Consider the following 17,510-nt stretch of genomic DNA (forward strand, 5'->3'; position numbering starts at 1 on the left):
AAGAATTGAGTAACCTGGGCATTTGGTGAAATCTCCTGATTTGCAAAACCCGACCGTTGGCTTCTGGGCTACTGGCTGGGACCCTGGTCAGAGACAAAAAGCAGCAGCGCATGCAGGTCACTGTGACACAGAGCAGAGTGAGACCAGCAGTGTGATGGGTGTATCTCTAAAGCACTAGGGAAGCCAGAAGATGGCACAGGGCCCCCGAGCCTGGGCTTCGGCCAGCCTCTTCTCTTGTGAGGCATCTGTAAGCCCGAGGCACTCGCCCCAAGACACGGCAGTTATGTGAAACGCAGCCAGTTCCGCTGTGTTAAACGTAATGTCAATACGTGTTTGTAAAATATTATTTTGACTTTCCAGGTTTCGTATTCTGGAGCTCATGATTTCTCTCCCCTCCACTGCTGGCTTCAGGCTCACGGAAACCTTGCAGGGCCCGATGGGGTCAGGAATGGTGTCATAGGTCTGGAAAGGGAGGGTGTCTCCACCAGCAGAGAGGAGCCGAGGGCTTTCCAGAAAGAGGAAACTGTGGGAGAACGTGCTGGAACATTCTGGAAAGAAGCAAGTCTTCAGCCCTGGCCAGGTTAGCGAGGGGTCTGGAAAGAGAGGTAGGAAACACATTTTGGAGACCAGTGTGGCTTTTAGACGATTCGCCACAGATGTTCCCTTAGAGTGGCCCCCGCCCGGAGGCCTGAGACAGCTTTGGGGAGGGGGATCTAAAACTTGACCTTGGCACGTGAGCCTCAGGGCAGAGCTGGGCTGGAGCCCCCTGGCTGCCTGCACCGCTCTGCTCCGTTTCTCCCGGCTCCTCAGTTCCCCTCCCGCCACCCCGGTCCCCGCGTGTCCCCCTCCTCCGGCCCGGTCTCCCGCGGTCCTGGTGGTCTTGCTCTGTCCGTCCTTCTGAGTCAGCATTTCCTTCGTTATTAAATTTGCTCCTCCCGAAACCCATTTTCAGATAGTTCACAGGAATGCCTTCCCTTTCTACCACAGAAAGAATCTATTTTACAGGAAAAATTTATTTTGCTGAGAGGGACATCGGAAGCCCACCCCTCTTCAATCCCTCCAGTTTAGAGTAGAGGAAACTGGCTTAGATGGGAAAAGTGACTCGCCGAAGGTCTCCGGACCCAGAGCCGGGTGGGGAGAGAAACTGTGTCCTCCGGTTGTCCCCAGCCGCTTCCCGCACCCGCCCACCCTTTGTGGGTGTGACCCGGGGGTGAAACTGACAGCTGCGCATCGGCGGTGTGAGCGTCCCGGCACCGGGAAGAGACACAGCTGCCCCCGGAGCCGGAACGGTGTCCCCTGAGGCCACCTAGAAGCCCCCCTGGGATCTGCAGTCAGGCCGAGCGGTCCCGGGGTGAACGAGACTGGCCGTGGGGTTCTCTCCACGGGTTCCCCAAGTCAGTCTCTTCATTTCCTCCCTTTTTTTTCAACTTTTTCAAATAAGAGTGAATGAAAGCCACTGGTAAGCCACCCTTTTCCTGAGAGGAAATGCCTGACCTGGAAATAATCATGTTTTTAAGGCCATCGTCCATCCTTGGAAAAATAATGATGTCGAACGCAGCCGGGAGCCTCCTCGGCCTCTAGCTCGCTGTAGCGGGGAGCACGGGGGACACCCCAGGCATCACGGACAAGAGCTCCAGTGCTGGAACGTTCCTCGACAGTCTGTTCACGTCAGCGCAACCGAGACAGAGGTCGTGCTGTGGCTGAACGACGCGGCCGTCAGGTCGCTGCCAATGGACCCGTCTCCCTCACGCGGCCGGCGGTGACTTCGATGCCATCGCGCCCCTTCCTGGAGACCCCCGAGGAGCGAGACACCACGCGCTGGCCCCGCAGGCTCCACCCGAGGGTTTGTCACCGCGCTTTCCCCGAGCCGATTCTCTTGTCAAAACCGCAACGCTTCTCACATTCATTTAATCTCGTCCTTAGTTCAGTCCCTAAAACGTGGAAATTACCGCTCAGCTTTGTTCCTCTTCATATTCTTGCAAATGACGTTGCTTTTGTCGAGACTGGCACCAAGGGCTCTCGAGGGGACGGCAGCCAGCATGGACTCGCGACCCCAGAGCGTCACCCTGGGCGTCCGTGGGGAAGATGGGATCTCTCTCCTCTGCTGCCTCTGCGTTTCTCCAGGAAGACAGCGAGCCTGCTGCCTTACAGAGGGGAGGTCCCCCCTCGTTTGAGTCCGTGCTCCAGCTCCCGATTAAATCATAGCTTTCTCTCTGCTGCTCTACGCCTTTCCACTACCTCCGCCGCCGAAGTCAAAATTACAGGCCTGTCGCTTCCTGGCGTTCGTAAATGCCAGCATTACATTTTACCTACGCTCACCCACGGGTGACTGCTCTTTGCAGTGGGTGTTTCATCGTCCCACGATGCCTACGATCTCTCCAGCTTCCCATCCCTCTGGGAATTCCGACGAATCCCTCCCCGTTCCCGCCTGCTTCGTCTTCTGAGTTCTCGGTAGGACGCGGATGTGGCCTGAGGTTCTTGTCTCCTTCTCTTCGGCAAAGGAAGTGGGAAGCATCTCTCACGCCCTTGGCACTCTCCTTTGACAGGCGAGAGCCTGGCGGGAGAGGCGTCGCATTTCAGGGTCCCTCCCTCTGGGCCATTTAATCACGTGCTCACACTTCGATGACACCATTTCTGTTCTGAGCCTTTGTCCGTGTTGACTTTAAATCTCGTGACAGCCCTGTGCTCCCATTTTACAGAGGGGGAAACCGAGGCAAAGAGGTTGGTGAACTTCCTCGAGATCACACAGGTTGCAAGTGGCACATGCAGACGGAGCAAAAGCAGCCCCACCCCAGAGCCCATGTACCTGTCAGGGTTTTTTGAGTGACAGGTGACAGAAGCTGAACTCTCATTAGCTGGGCAAAAAGGGGAGGGTTTGTCTCCTGATAAAACCACCCCTTGCAGAGAACAGGAAGGGAGCTGCCGCTCTCTGAGACCACTGACTCTGGGGACTCGGCCATCCTCACGACTCACTGTGTCTGATCGTCATTGTTCTTTCAGGCTGGCTTTCCCCAGAAGGCTGGAATCAGGGCCACCAATTACTTCTTAGCCGACGACCCCCAAGCCCCAGCTTCACAATGACAAGAAAGCTCTCTACCCCAAGCTCCAGTTAAAGAAAACAAGACTGAACCCCGATGGGCCAGCTTGGGCCAGCATGCCCAGCGCCTGACCAGTCACTGCGGCCTGGCAGGGGAGGCCCCAGGAGTGTCCAGCCTGGGTTCCGTGCCCACCCCTGGGGAGTTGTTGTGGCTGGCTCCCCGGGAATGAAGCGGCTTCTGGTAAATCACGTTTTAGAGTCATGGAATAAGAGAAAAACCGAACAGTTCCCCAAAGGGTGGGAAATGGCAGTTACGACACGAGAATTTCTGCAAGCCGAACGCTGTCAGGAGTAACAGTTACCTTGGTCACCACGTTTCTCTGAGTTTTGTGGTTTTCCTGAATCAGACGAAATAGACCCACAGGCCTCGCAGCTCAACAGCCGAGCCAGAGCTGAGGACAGGGTTCTCCATTTGGGTGAGTTGGGGACAGTCCACTTTGCCAAAGCCGCCATCGCTTCGCTCCTTTGCGTGGCCTGCCCGGCCCTGTGGGCGTTCGAGTTTGGGGCGGGTGGTTCAGCCATCGGGAGGATCCACCAGCACCCCCGTTTCCTCCATCATATTTGGCCAACAGCCTGTGAAGGAGGTTGATGCTTTGAAGGAGAAAGAGGCAAGGCAGAGAGTCTGACAGTTAAAAACAAGAGTGTTCTTGACAGACAGGCTTATGAAATTTGACAGAATTTTTCAAGGCACGGAGAAACAAGTTTGACAGCACATTTTAAGCAGAGATGCGCCTGCGGCACTTCCGGCGTCAATCACCGCCAGCCTCCGAGTGGGGTGGGAGGCGGGGGGCGGGGGGCTGCCTCTCTCCTTTCTTCTTTCCACCCAGGACGCAGCCCGCCCCCTTTCGGTGTTGTGTGAAGGAGGCGAACCCCCTGCCCGCGGTGCTCACTGATTTCCCAGGCGCCCCCCGTCCCGGCGTTTGCCCGCTGCCCGGGGCTCCGCAGCCTGGGGCTTCGCCGAGTGTGGTCCTGGAGATCGTGCGCTGCGGAGGGCAGGAGGCGCCGTCCAGCGAGGCCCCTGGCGACAGCCCGCTCGGGCTTAGAGAAAAGACTTTCTTTTCCCCGAGAGGCTGGGCCAGTAGTGGGGACACAGGAAAGTTTCACGCTTCGCATTCGGGGGGCTTCGTTTTCTCCCCATGCAGAGCTGCGAACACGTAAGGAGCCCCCGCGGCGGGGAGGGAGCAGTGAGCCTGTACTGGGAAGGGCCAGGCGAGGGTGTAGGAGGTGGTCGCTTAGGGACGGATGTCACACTGGTCAAGCAGGAATGGCTCGCTCTGTCCCCTGTTGCTGAGCGCCCAGGAGGAGCCGAGTCTCTTGCTTCAATTTTGGTTCCATTATCGTATTTGGGGCGGAGAGCAAACTCGACTGCCAGCGACTGTCGCCTTTTCTGTCCCTTTTGTAATAAAACCCACGTTCGGGCAGTGGACGCAGTTTTCCTGACCGCGCTGCTGCACCTCTGGGCACCATGGTCCCCCGTAGCTGTGTAGTGACACTCCTGCACAACTCTGGTGTCATGCGTAAGTTTCCCTCATTTCCCTGAGAGAGAAGAACAGTTCATTGCCCCCTCGTCGCATCTGCAGTAAGAATCAGCTTCAGCTGAGCGTTAGGCTGACATCATCTTGCCAACCCCTCATTTCGATGATATTTTTAAATCAGGAAATACTGCCCTATCAAATTCAGCTATTGGCCAAAAGTAAAGAAAAATGTGTTTTAACTTTTTTTTTTTTTAATTTATAACCTGTGCTCAAGGTTATCCTGAACCTAAGAAGTGATTATCTCTCACATTAGATTAGTTATTCATCCATCCAGCCACCCACCCATTCATCCATCCATCCAGCCATTTAGCAAACGTTGCTGTGTGCCGCTCCTGAACGGATTCATTACTCTTCCCAGCCGCAAATAATATTTATTCAGATAAAAACATCAGATCCAAAAACTATCTCTTTTATATTTTAATTCATCTCAGGAACTGTATGGAATCAGCTGCGTCACAAAGCGTAGCTACCATGCAGATATGTTTTTAAAACCACCTAAGAAGCAGTCATGAAGCGTATAACTGGACTGTTCTGGAGAGTATTATTCCCAAGTCTTTAAGAGTAATGTTTAGTTGTGGAAGTAAAGTATGGCTATGTTTCTTTAAAAGGAAAAAACAGAAGGAAAGAGGGCGATGAAGAGATGAGCGAGGTGAGCGAACATTGCAGATACCCCCTCGCCAAGGTCTCTTCGCTCCGCGGGCCCAACCTTGGTCCCCTCCCTTCTCCGTAAAGTCCACCGTTGCTATGAGATGAGATTTGTAGGCCTTTTTAGATGCATTTATATAAACACACGATATGACATGATTTATATTAAAATACAAAATATTGTCTCACATTTCTCCATAGGTAAATAAAAACACGTGCAGCCCCTGATTTTTTTTTTTTTTTTAATGGCAAGCAATTTCAGAGATTTCCCGTAGTTTCAGTAAAAGTGAACAGAGTACTTGTATCATTTATTCCTTGCTTTCTGGCATTAATTTGGAAGGGCCTGGTTAAACATCTGTGCTTTGAGTGGCAGCCGTGCCTGGGCCTGAGTCAGAATGTTGGTATGAATTTGGAGAAATGTAATTTGCCCAGATTAATTAAAATATAAAATCACTCACTTTTACAGAAAGGCCCACGTTATCGACTGTCCCCGGGGCTTTTCCGTAGGAGGGGCTGGGGATTTGGAAAAGCAGCCTGTGACCACCCCGATGCCCACAGGCTAGCCCCCTCCCAGCGACCCCCTTGCTCTTAGCTCATTGTCCTGAATTGAGAGCAGAGAAATCGCCACCCAGGGAAAAACAGCGTGAACAAGAGAGAGACTTACAGCGGGGCTGTCACTGTATCCGGCCCGAGCTGGAGGCGGCGGAGGCGTAAGGACGGCGCCTTCTGTCACGACGCTGGGCGGCGGTCGCTGACATCCCTCCGCGCCAGCGTGGATCGATCGCGTACTCGCTTGCGCTTTGTGCCGGTGATACTCGTCGTCGTAAATCCATTGGCCTCATTTTTCACCCTCTGCTCCGACTTCATCGCCAGCTCCGCGCCCCAGCGTGAATTAAGAAAGCGTGAGCATCATCCTTCAACAGCGACACAGCCATAGATTAACACACAGAGAAGTTTCCAAATTGGAAGCCTTTAAAAAATATGTATCTGAGTTATAAATCAGCAGGATTTATAGATACGGTCCAATAGTCTATGTAAACATGAATAATCACGTGTGTCATCCTAAGAATCCACTTTAAATTATTCATCTCTCCAGCAGATTTTTCAATTAACCCAAAATCCTTTCCCTTAAGATGCTTTTGAAAGTAATGAATTGTATATGTATTTGGACTTAAAAAAAAAAACAATTTGTGTTTATTATAAAGAATTTAAGCAATGCTAAATCTACAGAGAAGAAAGTAAAAGAAATACCCAAACCCGACCCCTAGAAATGGGTATCATTAAAAGTAATGTGAATATTTTTTTTAATTACAAGAATATTATTGCAAATACCTCTTTCTCTTTTGCATATATACAGGTGGGAGGCCAGATAAATCAAGTCAACTACATTTCTATGAATTGGATGATACCGACGTGTTATTTAAAAAATATAAATTTAATTTTAATTTAGTATGAAGAAATGACATTACGCTAAAAGAATTTATGAATTTCAAGTAAAATTTAGTATACCTAGAGGTGTCAGTTCCTAGCCTAATTTAGTCTAACGTCCTCGAGGTTCAACCATGTCATTGCACATTCTAGAACTTCCCTCTTTTCAGGGCTGCGTAATAGTCCACAGCATGCACATACGCCATCTTTCCCAGTCATCCGCCGAAGGGCGTGCGGCTGTTTCCCCATCTTGGCCCTCGTGAATGATGAATGTCGAGGCGCTAGCATCTCTTCAATGTCCTGATTTCAGTGCCTTTGGATAAATACCCGGAAGTGGGGTTGCTGGACTATATGGTTAAGAATGAGCAGATGCAACAGAGAAGCAATCTGTGGTCTCGTTTAAATGCCAGATCCTAAGAGGGATGTGGTAGACATTTTTTTTGAACGAATTGATGTTAAAAGAATTATTTTGACAACTTGGATGAGCTGAAGAAGAGTGACAAAGGGGCCAGAGAGCCACATCATTAGCTCTCAGGACACATGAGGAGTCTGGAGAAGGGGGATCCACGGGCTCGGAGCTGCCACCATCGCACGCAGATCTCCCCTCCTGCAAACACAGCACAGAGTGGGCACGTCATAAACATTCGTGGGGCGAATGAATTAATTGCTTTATTTGGAGAAGAAGGAACTTATTAACATGCCTCTTCAGAAAGCTTGATGACAGCTAGTAAGCAGAAAAGTTTCCAAGAGCTGCTGTCTTTAGGGGAAGTGGGTGGCATCTGTCAGAGCTGAAGAAAGGAGCTTCTCAAACCTCGGTGTGCTCCTGAGTCACCTGCCGGTCCTCGGTGTGCTCTTGAGTCACCTGCCGGTCCTCGGTGTGCTCCTGAGTCACCTGCAGGTTTTCTCAGCTCTGGGGCGGAGCTGAGATTCTTCATTGTCAACAAGCTTCTGGGTGTCGGTGACACGGGAGCTGCCCTTCAGGAGCCTCTTTTTGCATAGGGAGGAGATAGAGATGACCCTCTCAGAGAAGTCGGTGTCAGTAATCACTTTGGGTCACATTCATCCCTAAGGTCTCTGAGTGCCTAGACTTCCACAGAAAAGGCAGTCGAGAAACCTGGCAGCGTGTAATTTCCAGACACGCGAATTCATCTTTAGATGTGTGTCAATCCAGAGATGTCTGTGCTGAGAACTGTGAGCAAAGGTGGGGGGATGGGTGGCGGGGTATTTGTCTCCGTATGATCACAAGCAGCATTCCTGCTGGCCGTGCTCAGAACTCCGCGTGTGCACCACGCTTCACAAACACTCGCTCCGTTCGATGCATTAACGACCTGTCAACCGCTTTACAAGCTGGAAATGTGTAACTCGAGCAAAACCCACGACTCTTAAAGCCCAAACCAGATCTCACGTGCCCCAGGGTCTCTCACCATTATGTCTGTTTCTCCGAGTCACCAGCTTTTCATCGGACTGTCCCCCTGACACCCTCTCTCTGTGCTTCCTCTTGGTCCTGAAGGAGATTGTCCTCCAGCCTTGTGAGTGGACCACACTGCCATTCCCCAAGGGCCAGTGAAGAGGCCAGTTTTCCCGAGTTGACAGCTTCCAGGAGCGGGGGGTGGGGAGGAAGAAGGCGGGAGGGAATCGCATTGGTGAGCACCTGCTGCGTGCCAGGCGATGAACCGGGTTCACCCCGCACACTGTCCCCAACGCTCACCGTACCGTCTTGGAGAGAACGGAGCTTCCTGACACGCGTGGGTGTCGGGTGCGTGAGCCCTTCCCAGACGCCCCGTCCTCTACACGTGGCCTTAACTTCGGCTACGCCCACAAATCTCCCGCTGTCTCTGGGCCCAGGACAGACGCCACAGCGCGCCCGGGTCCGGGCCTCCCGGCTGCGTGCGCAGAACGAGCAGCGACGGCTCCAAGGTTCTGTCCCTCCAGCGCCACCTGCTCCCGGGGGGACGCTGCCGAGGGCTGACGCAGAGGTCCCGCCCCGACTCTGCCCTCACGAAAATGGCAGGTCCTCTCCTGGAGCCCCCGGCGCCAAGCCGTAGGAATGCCAGGGCCCGGACCCAGCTGCCGTGGCGTGAAGACACCACGACCAACCCTGCCGATTCCAGGACGGAGTTTCCGTTCTGCTTTGTGTCAGATTGAAAAGGGCTGAACTCACAAGCAACAACGTGTGTCCTTTGTGGACAAGCGCTCACAGTGGCGAAAAAATAAATAAATAAATAAAAAGCTTAAGAATGACAAAATAATAATAATAACAATAATAATAACAACAACAACAACGACGCCACCAGGACCTCTGAGCCACGTGGAGGAAATCGCTCCTCAGCAGGGCTTCCTTTCTCCAGCTTTCACGTTCCGTAGCCACAGGGGATAAAGCGTTGCAGCCCACCCTGTAACTCAGTGTTTTCCCATCCAGTTTCTATTTCCCGGTCAATTAAATAGATGCAATTTGGAGGCATTTCTCGCGTTCCCAGCCCCTGCGAGCTTTGCTTTCAGAAGCCTCTCGACTTCCCTTGCAGGCGTCTGACTCGCGCTCCCAGGAAGCGTCTGTCACACTGTTGAACTCGAGTGGGACGTCCCCGCACGTAGTAGGAGTTGAGTAAACGCCGCGCGGGATCGAACCGAAGCGCCCGCACTTCCTCATCTTGGTGTCAGCCCCACGGGGAGTCACAGCAGCCAGGCTGAGGGGGGGGGAACGTGCTGAGCGCACCCTGCGTCCCCATCCTAGCTGGTCCTCCACGCCTCACCGACACTTGCGGGCCGGAGTCCAGCTGTACCCGCGGAAGACCCCTCTCCCCCGAGCGCTGTGCGGGAGACCAAGCGTGAGGGCCGCCCAGCCCACCCCAGCCGCGGCAGCTGTCGACTCAAAGCCTGTGGATGGCCCGGAGGGGTCGTTCCGATGGGGCCACCTGTAAGAAAGGCGTCACGCCCTCGCGACATGGGGGCCAAGGGCCAAGCACATCCTCTGACATCTCAAAAATACGCACGAACCGAAATAGCCATCGCTTTGTCTTTTTTCTCTTTCTCCTCGCTGTAAACAGCTCTGTCTCGCTCCGACGCCCTGCCCACAGCAGCCCCTAGCGGCAGCCGGCCGGATGGTGCGGGGCTGCAGAGGCCCCCAAGGGCAAAGACCCGGGGTTCAGCCTGGTCTAAGCGCTTCCAGACGTCACCACGAGCCGACGACGTCCACCCCACCCTCCCTGCTCACTGATCTAATTCTTATTTCCTAGGGGCTGAGTTAGCTTTCTGGTTTTCAGCCCATGCTTGCACACGCGTGTGTGCTCACAGCCACTCTCTGGGGCCGGGGGAGGCGTGGGGTCAAGGAGCCCTTGGGTGCGGAGCTGGAGATTGGTGAGGGGTGGGCGTGAACCGACGTGGCTCTGACGTGGTTTTTGTCCAGAAGAATCAGCCGTCAGCGAGGGAGGGGCGGGCAGACCAGGCCTCGCCAGAGACTCACCGTTGGCCTTCGCCCTCAGAGCAGCCGTCCCCAGCCCCGGTGACAGCGGCAGAAGAGTGCCCTCCCTTAAGCCCTCCCCAGGGGGCGGCTCGACAGAACCCCGCTTCCTGCCTGGGACGCCGGCTTACACGATTCTTCCCAAAGAACACCTAAATGCAGAAGCTTGCTGGAGACACCTCCCCAGGGCCGGACGCCCACCCAGGCGACGAACTGATGTAAACGCCGCTTTCCCTGGACGACTCTAACTAGTCGAGTCCCCTGCAATTCCTCTTTCTAGAATCCGAGGCCAGAGGGAAGCAGCAGCCTCCGCCCTGCTGCGTTCTGGGGGAGCAGGCAGGGAGATTCTGGGGGCAGGTGGGAGATTCTGGGGGAGCAGACAGGGAGACCTGGGAGCAAGGCAGAGGAAGGAGTCTGGGGGAGCAGGCAGAGGGGGAGATTCTGGGGGGCAGGCAGGAGGGAGGGCCTGGGGGAGTGAGCAGGGGAGGAGATTCTGAGGGGGAGACAGGCAGGGAAGGAGCAACCTGGGGGGGAGCAGGCCAGGGAGATTCAGAGGCAAACCTGGGGAGATTCTGGGGGAGGCACAGGCAGGGGAGATTCTGGGGGAGCAGAGAACTGGGAGAACCTGGGGGAGCAGGCAGGGAGGGAAAATGGATCTGTGACTATTGAGCACTTAGAGCCAGGTGCGTCTTTCACTAACCTTAGCTCACTTCAGACTCACGGAGAGAAACCAGCAGGAGAATAAGCCTGGGGGGCCGGGGAGCAACAGCCCTTAGCTCCTGACCCCACCTTGACACGCTCTGCAGAGGTTTAAACGGATTCAAACACAGCTGGAAAGCAGGCGGGCGGTGTTGATGTCGGTTAATGTATTCATTCCAATAAAGTTGGCAGAGGGGGTCTTTGAATTAAGCTGAAGAAGAAGAAAAAACAGCCCTTATACTTCCTGTGTTAAAATTTAACAGCATGTGCCAGGCAGTTCTCTCAGGGCTGATTACAAAATCTCGGATGTTAAACCCGAGGGAAAAGCCCACAGCTCTGGATCCCGGGGGGCGGGGGAGAATGTCAGGGGACAGTAGATCCTTTCAGCCACGTGTGACCCTGGACTTGGCGTGGCATGCCGCTTGGCTGTTTGAAGGGTGTATGTCAGAGCAGGCAGGCTGCGCACTCGGGTTAACCAAGCCGCGATCAGGAGCCAGGACCTTCTCAAGGGACCTGAGCCACCTTCCTCCGTGGCCCCTCCCAAGCCCCAAGATGTCACACGCCTGGACCGTTGGCACCTCTCTACCTGCCAGCAGCCCGCATTCCCTGAAACAGCTTTGGAGAAGCTCGCCATGTTGAGTGCCCTCTGACCTTCCAGGTCCACGAACCTCCTTAGCCCGCCCTGCAGTGACCTGTTACCTTCACAGAGCTCCAAGACCTGGCTCCACGTCACTCACATCTCCTCCTGTCACTCAAACTGGCCCCCGGCAAGTCCCGGTGCTCCCCAGTGTTCGGGAGGGACATCGAGTCTACTCCAGCGAGGCACCAACTCCCCTACGTCTGTTCCACGAACATCCGTGCAGTGCCTGCCACCTACCAGCCAGTCTCCAGCACTGGGGACACGGCAGCGAACACAGCAGACGGAAGTCCCTGCTCTTGGGGACTGAGATTCTAGTGCAGGGATTGGCAGACGATTTCTATAGAGGACCAGATAGCAAATATTTTAGGCTTTGCAGGCCAGCTGGTGTTTGCAGTAACCGCTCAGCTCTTTGCCGTGGCTCGAAGCAGCCACGGGTGACTCATTAAACACGGCGAGGCCAATAAAACTTTATTTACAAAACCGGGGTGTAAGAGGGAGGAGTTTGAACCCCGCTTAGTGGATTAACAGCACCTGCAATTTTCCTTTGAGCAAACTCCCTTCTCTACTCCCAGTTCACGTGTGGGTGGGCCGCAGCCCATTCCTCGGGTGGCCCCGTGACCCAGCTCGGACAAGGTCATGGTGATGGTCTCAGGGACGCACTCAAGACCAGCAAGCTTGGGCCCGACTCGTTCTCGAACCCCTTTTCTCTTTGCTGTACGCGCGTTCCCCGGAATGCTCGTCCACCTCCAGGAGTTTCCGCGGTCGCCTCTGTGTAGATGACCCTCCTGTCTCTATCCCGGCCGTAAATTTAGCTCTGGGCCCACGCTACCTACCACACACTTCTGTAGATATCTCGGAAAGCATGCCTCAGCGCGCCCCAAACTCAGCTCATTGCAAAACCTCAGCCCCCCAGACATCTCCTGTGCTCCATGACGATACCAACAAACATGAACACCAGCCACGCTGTCACTGTGCGAAGCCCTACGAAGTAGTGTCTGCATTTGTAATCTTCCCAGCTAACGCGCAAGGCCGATGTGGTGAGCCCCGCTCTACGGACGAGACCGAATCTCGAAGAGTCTAAGCTCCTTCGATGGGTAAGCGGCAGCACAGTTTAACTTGAGGTGGCTGTCACGCACCCGTGACCCACTCCCGCGCCAGCCAGCTGCCTCCCTGGGCGGTTAACAGCACCACTGCCCGCCCGGTCACCCAAGGCAGGGACTTTAACATCCCGCTGGTCACCGAGGCCCGTTGACTCTTCTCCCAGACATGTTCTCTGTATCTTCCTGTATCTTCTTTGTCTTGGCCAAAGTTCTCATTCCTGGGGTCATTCTATAGCCTTGGAAGTGCCCTCCCTTCCCCCAGGTCCTCCCTCCCGCTCCAGTCCATGCTGCATTTCATTACATGGTAAACCCACACGCCCAACACACAGGACTAAAAATCTGTGCGTCTCGTCGCCCGCCCGCTCAGGAGTCAGCATTTCCTCCCATCGCCTACGGGATAGAAGCGCTTTGTTTTTTTCTTTAAAATAGCTTTATTGAGATAGAATTGACATGCCAAAAAAACCGCACATTTTAATGTATACAATTTGATGAGTTTGAACGTGTGTGTGCACCTGTGCAACCATCATCACAGTCAAGGTAGCAAGACATACCTGTCACCTCCCAAGGTTTCCTTGTGTCCGTGTGTGTGCGTGTGTGTGTGTGTGTGTGAAAACTTTCAACATGAGCTCTACAAATTCGGAATTTTCAAGTGCACGGTACAGCAGTGTTAACTGTGTTCAATCGCTGTGAGTCTCAGCTGCACACGTGAGCTTCACACGTGTGCTGTGCAGCGTCGTCAAGGCCGCTTTCGGCCCGGCCCGTGTCCTACCTTTTAAAGCGCCGCTCTTACTGACGCACTGTTCCGCGTGCTCTTCCTCTCGCCACTACTTGTAGAAAACAGCGAGTTTAATCTGCTCCTCTAGAGCCATCGAGACCACTTCAGCTTGCAGTGATGCATCTGCCGCCCTAGTTTGCGGCTGTCCCACCAAGCGCTTGAACCTGCTCTCCACACCTTCTGAACTTTTCTGTCCCTTCCAGTCATCTGGAAAATTCTCGCTCTCGCTCCCCCAGTTAAGTGCTACTTTGAAACAGGTCCTGAGTTGTCGGCTTATTTCATCAGTGAACACAAATAGTTATTTAACTGTGTTTTATTTCCCCGACCGAGCGCTCAGTGCCCAGGGCTCAGGGCTTTGCTTTATAATTTCTCCACGTTAGAGTCTCTAGTGGGGCTTTTTTAAAAACACAGATGCCAAGTCCCACGGCCTGAGGTGTGGGTTCTGTTGGTTTGACATGGGGCCCAGGCATAGGTTTCCTTTTAAACCTTTCCGGGTGATTCTAGTGTAGAGCCAGGCTTTAGAACGAACGGCTCAGTACATCACGGATCCTTGGAAATCGGTGGATTAATATTTGACTGGGGTCCAGATGTGGGCCCGCATTAACTAGGCGCCTAGCCCAGCAGACTGAATAAATATCGTCTGGGCTGAGGATGATAACGTCGTCGATGATGACCTGAGGATAGTGACATAAAAACTCGAAACACATCCCTCTTGTGTTTCTAATCCCAGCACCAGGCCGCGTTCCCCAGTAACAAATCAGGTCAACCCCAGTCTGGTCCCTGCGAATTCTGTTCCCAGCGGTGCCGGGTGCGCCCCGCCCCAACCCCGGCACTCCGCCCGGGGCTCCCCGTAAGCCAGCGGGCTGCCCGCGCCATGCAGCAGGCCCTCTGGGAATAGCCCAGTTCCTCCTTGCCCCCGAGGCTGCGGTGTATAAAAAGCTCAGTTAATTTGTCATTCTGAGGAACATTTGGACACAACCAAGTTCTTTTCTTAATGAGGCCTGGCTCTCAGGGAAGGGGGAAGACACTGCTTTTCAGCCCACGGCCTAGAACGTTCTTGCAAGAAGCGGTTGGCAGCAGTGGTCGTCACCAGTCGTTTAGAGACATTTGCTAATGGGGCTGGTGTCATGGCTCCGTCCACTCATCTATTCCGGGAGGGGCGCCCACCCCAGCCTCACCCCTAACCTCACCTCTAACCTCACCCGGCACCCCACTGGGAGGGGCGCCCGCCCCAACCTCACCTCAGCCTCACCCCTAACCTCACCCCTAACCTCACCATGCCCTCCACGTCCTCACATCAGTGGCGGGATCCTGGAGGATGGCTCATCACCGCACCATCTGCATCCACAAGGCGTCCCCACGGCTAAGTCAGGCGTTCAGCCTGGGGTCTTTTCTGCTGATTAAGGAATTATCTTGGTTAGAAGTCGAATGATATCTAAGGTGCAGAAGTCGGGTGTGAATTTTCTTCTTTAGTCCATTTAAAGCCAGAAGAACCTAGGGAGGTCTGCACAGGTCAGACGCAGAGCCTCGGGCCACGCTTACTTAGGGGGCCGTGCAGGTCACGGGTTGGGGATCAGAGCAGACAGGTTGTCAGAAACACAAGCCAGTCCCCCTGGGTTCAAACCCCACCTTGGCCTTTGGCAGCTGATTTCACCTGTCAAGGCTGCAGTTTCCACATCTGTAAAATGGAACAGCGAGTAAGTGACAGGAGCAAGCTGAGAGTGCCCTGGGCCAGGGCAGAGGGACCCTACGGCACGACAGCCTCGCGGGGTCTCCGCCCCGTTCCCTGGAAAGGCGGGTTTCCCTCAGCCACTGGGTAGATGCGCTGAGCAGGAGTGAGTCTTCCATCTTTTGTCTGAAATTCAGAGGCTTCATCATGGCAGAGGCCATCCTGGGGTGCCAAGGGACACAGCTAGCGCTAGAGATGTAAGCAGAGGGATTGGGGGTGAGCTCTGTTCCCGGCTCCCCACCTTCATGCCCATCCCCCAGTCCTGGAGCTCGAATCAAAATAAAGACGTTGAAACGACAGTTTCAGAGCCATACTGCCCGGCCTTGAACTTGCCCCCACCACACACACGGAGCCCCGACGCTGCGCGCTCACGCCGGCGCTGGGGTTCTCGTCCCTCCCTTTAGTTGCTGGTCCCATCGTTACGCGTCTTCCTTTCGCTGAGCCAGATCTGTCCACTGGCTCCTGAGGGGAGCAGGGCGTGGGCTGCCCCCCGGCCGGACGGCACGTCACAGCCTTGGCCCCGCTTCTCAGCGATCGCCTTTCCTCTGGGCTGAAAAGCCCGTCGGACTCGCCACAGAAGCTCCACGTTCAGACTCGGGTTCCACGTGTCTGCCTGCGAAGCGTCTGAGCCAGGCTTATCCTGAACGTGTCGCATCAACCGATGTTCTTTGGGGGAGAAAGTAGGGGCTGCAGTCAGATAAGTTGAGGACGCCGGGTGGACAGGCTTCGGCCGTCGCTGTCGCCAGCCCCACGTCCCTCGGCCTTCCGCCCCGGCCCCCTGGCCCGACTCTCCCGGTCAGCACCTGCGTTTCTGCTCCCGAGGGCTGTGTTGACCCTCGGAACACACTTTGCCCACCCGTGGCGAGCAAGAATTGCGATGAATGAACACTCCCGAGGATCAGCCCCCTCCCAAGGGCGACGGAGGTGGCGTGGAAGCCACCAGCTCCCGCCCTGCCCTTTGGGTGGGGCGACGGGCCTGGGGCCCAGCTGGCTGCCCCGCCCCTTCGGGAGCAATGCCACGGGGGAGAAGGGCCCAAAGCTCATTCTTTGTTGGCTGCTCTATCCCAGTAAATGCTCTTGGGAACCCCAAACTAAGATGTCGCCAACTTGCACCCCGAGCAAGGGCTGGCGTCTGAGGCCTTTGCCACGTGTACTGGCCGGAGGAAGCCTTTTCTGGAAGGTCACCTCGAGGGACTGGGGTTCCGGGGACACTCCTTGAGAAGCACTGCTCTTCCTGGGCTGGACGTCACCTGTCGCAGAGTCGCCGCGAGGGAAGGCCTGGAGGACGGACGGACCGTCAGGGTATGAGGTGGCGAAGACGTTGGTTCAGGGGTGCTTGGCTAGTAGGAACGTCTGGCGAAGGGCTCGTCAGAGGGCACGGCCCTCCGCGGCCCGGGAACTGGGTGACGCGGGCACTGACCTGGTTCACCGGCTGTCACAGGACCTGCTTTGAAAAGCCGTCCTCATGCCTCACATGCACGGCATGGATTAAGCCCATTCCCAGAGAATTCGCACTTCACCGAAACACGGTGCGTTCGCCGCCTGTGCGGGGCCAGGAGACGGTGTCGACTTCCTGCGGCTGCGAGGCGGAGGGCAGAGACGCCCCGGGACCGGGCACTCACATCGCAACGTCAGCGTGTGAGTAGAGGGGACGTGGCCGGGAGTTCCCGCCACTCGGCTGGAGCAGGATGGAGACCAAAACTGAGACGCATTCGAGCGACACGCGCCCGCCGTGCTATAAAACAGGATCGGTTTATACTTGGAAGTCAAGGTGTCCACCCCCAAGTGCATCGTTTAATGACGTAGGCTGAGAACGTGGCGGCTGCGACACGCCAGGTCGAGCCCCCGTTTGGAGTCGGGACCGTCACAGAGGTGCAGGGGACACCCTCCGACTTTCGGCATGGCCTGGAAGGACACTTTCTGGGACGCCTCGCGGCCCTGTCTCTGTGCTGCTCCCCAGCCGGCTCGGGACACCCCTGACGGAGCCTGCACAGGGCCTGCTCGGCGTTCGCTCTGCATGTGGCATTTGGAGCTCTGGTCCCCAGGCGACCCCGGTCCCCGCCCACGAGTGAACACTCTGGCGGGGCCTGCTCTGCGCCCTCTGAGAAGGGCGGGCTCGTCAGGCAGAACCTGGAGACAGGAGGGAGGCGCAGCAGGCAGGGCTCAGGGGATGAAGCATTTCGGGTGGCCCGGAAGAAAATAAGTCACGCGCTACTCAGCCCTCGAGCAAGGTGGTGAGAGAGAATCAGGAACGCTTGAAGAGTGGCCGAGGTCTCTGCGTGCCTCCTCGGTGGCTGACAGATGTAAATGAATCAAGGATGGCGTGCTCGCTTTGAAATTGCGCTCCACGGCGGGTTTTCCTGATCTCACACCCACCTTGGGACTGGGTTTTGTGAGTCGTGGCT

The 17,510-nt window shown here is 55.3% G+C and overlaps 1 long non-coding RNA gene across 3 annotated transcripts; it reads right to left on the reverse strand.

Annotated features, from left to right (window-relative positions):
• Positions 1-3,760: 3,760 nt before the first annotated feature.
• LOC120617238 (uncharacterized) lies at positions 3,761-11,061 on the reverse strand. 3 transcript variants are annotated; one of them, XR_005656838.1, is made up of 3 exons: positions 10,863-11,061; positions 5,942-6,191; positions 3,761-4,633 (listed from the first exon to the last, which is right to left on the reverse strand). It is a non-coding gene; the product is annotated as an uncharacterized LOC120617238 (long non-coding RNA). The 3 variants fall into 3 exon arrangements; XR_005656836.1 differs by having other exon boundaries at positions 5,942-6,247; XR_005656837.1 differs by lacking the exon at positions 3,761-4,633 and adding an exon at positions 5,619-5,662 and having other exon boundaries at positions 5,942-6,247.
• Positions 11,062-17,510: the final 6,449 nt, after the last annotated feature.

The sequence above is a fragment of the Pteropus medius genome, unplaced genomic scaffold (genome assembly GCF_902729225.1).
Source record: "Pteropus medius unplaced genomic scaffold, Ma_sr-lr_union100, whole genome shotgun sequence".
In the NCBI taxonomy this organism is placed as follows: Eukaryota; Metazoa; Chordata; class Mammalia; order Chiroptera; family Pteropodidae; genus Pteropus; species Pteropus medius.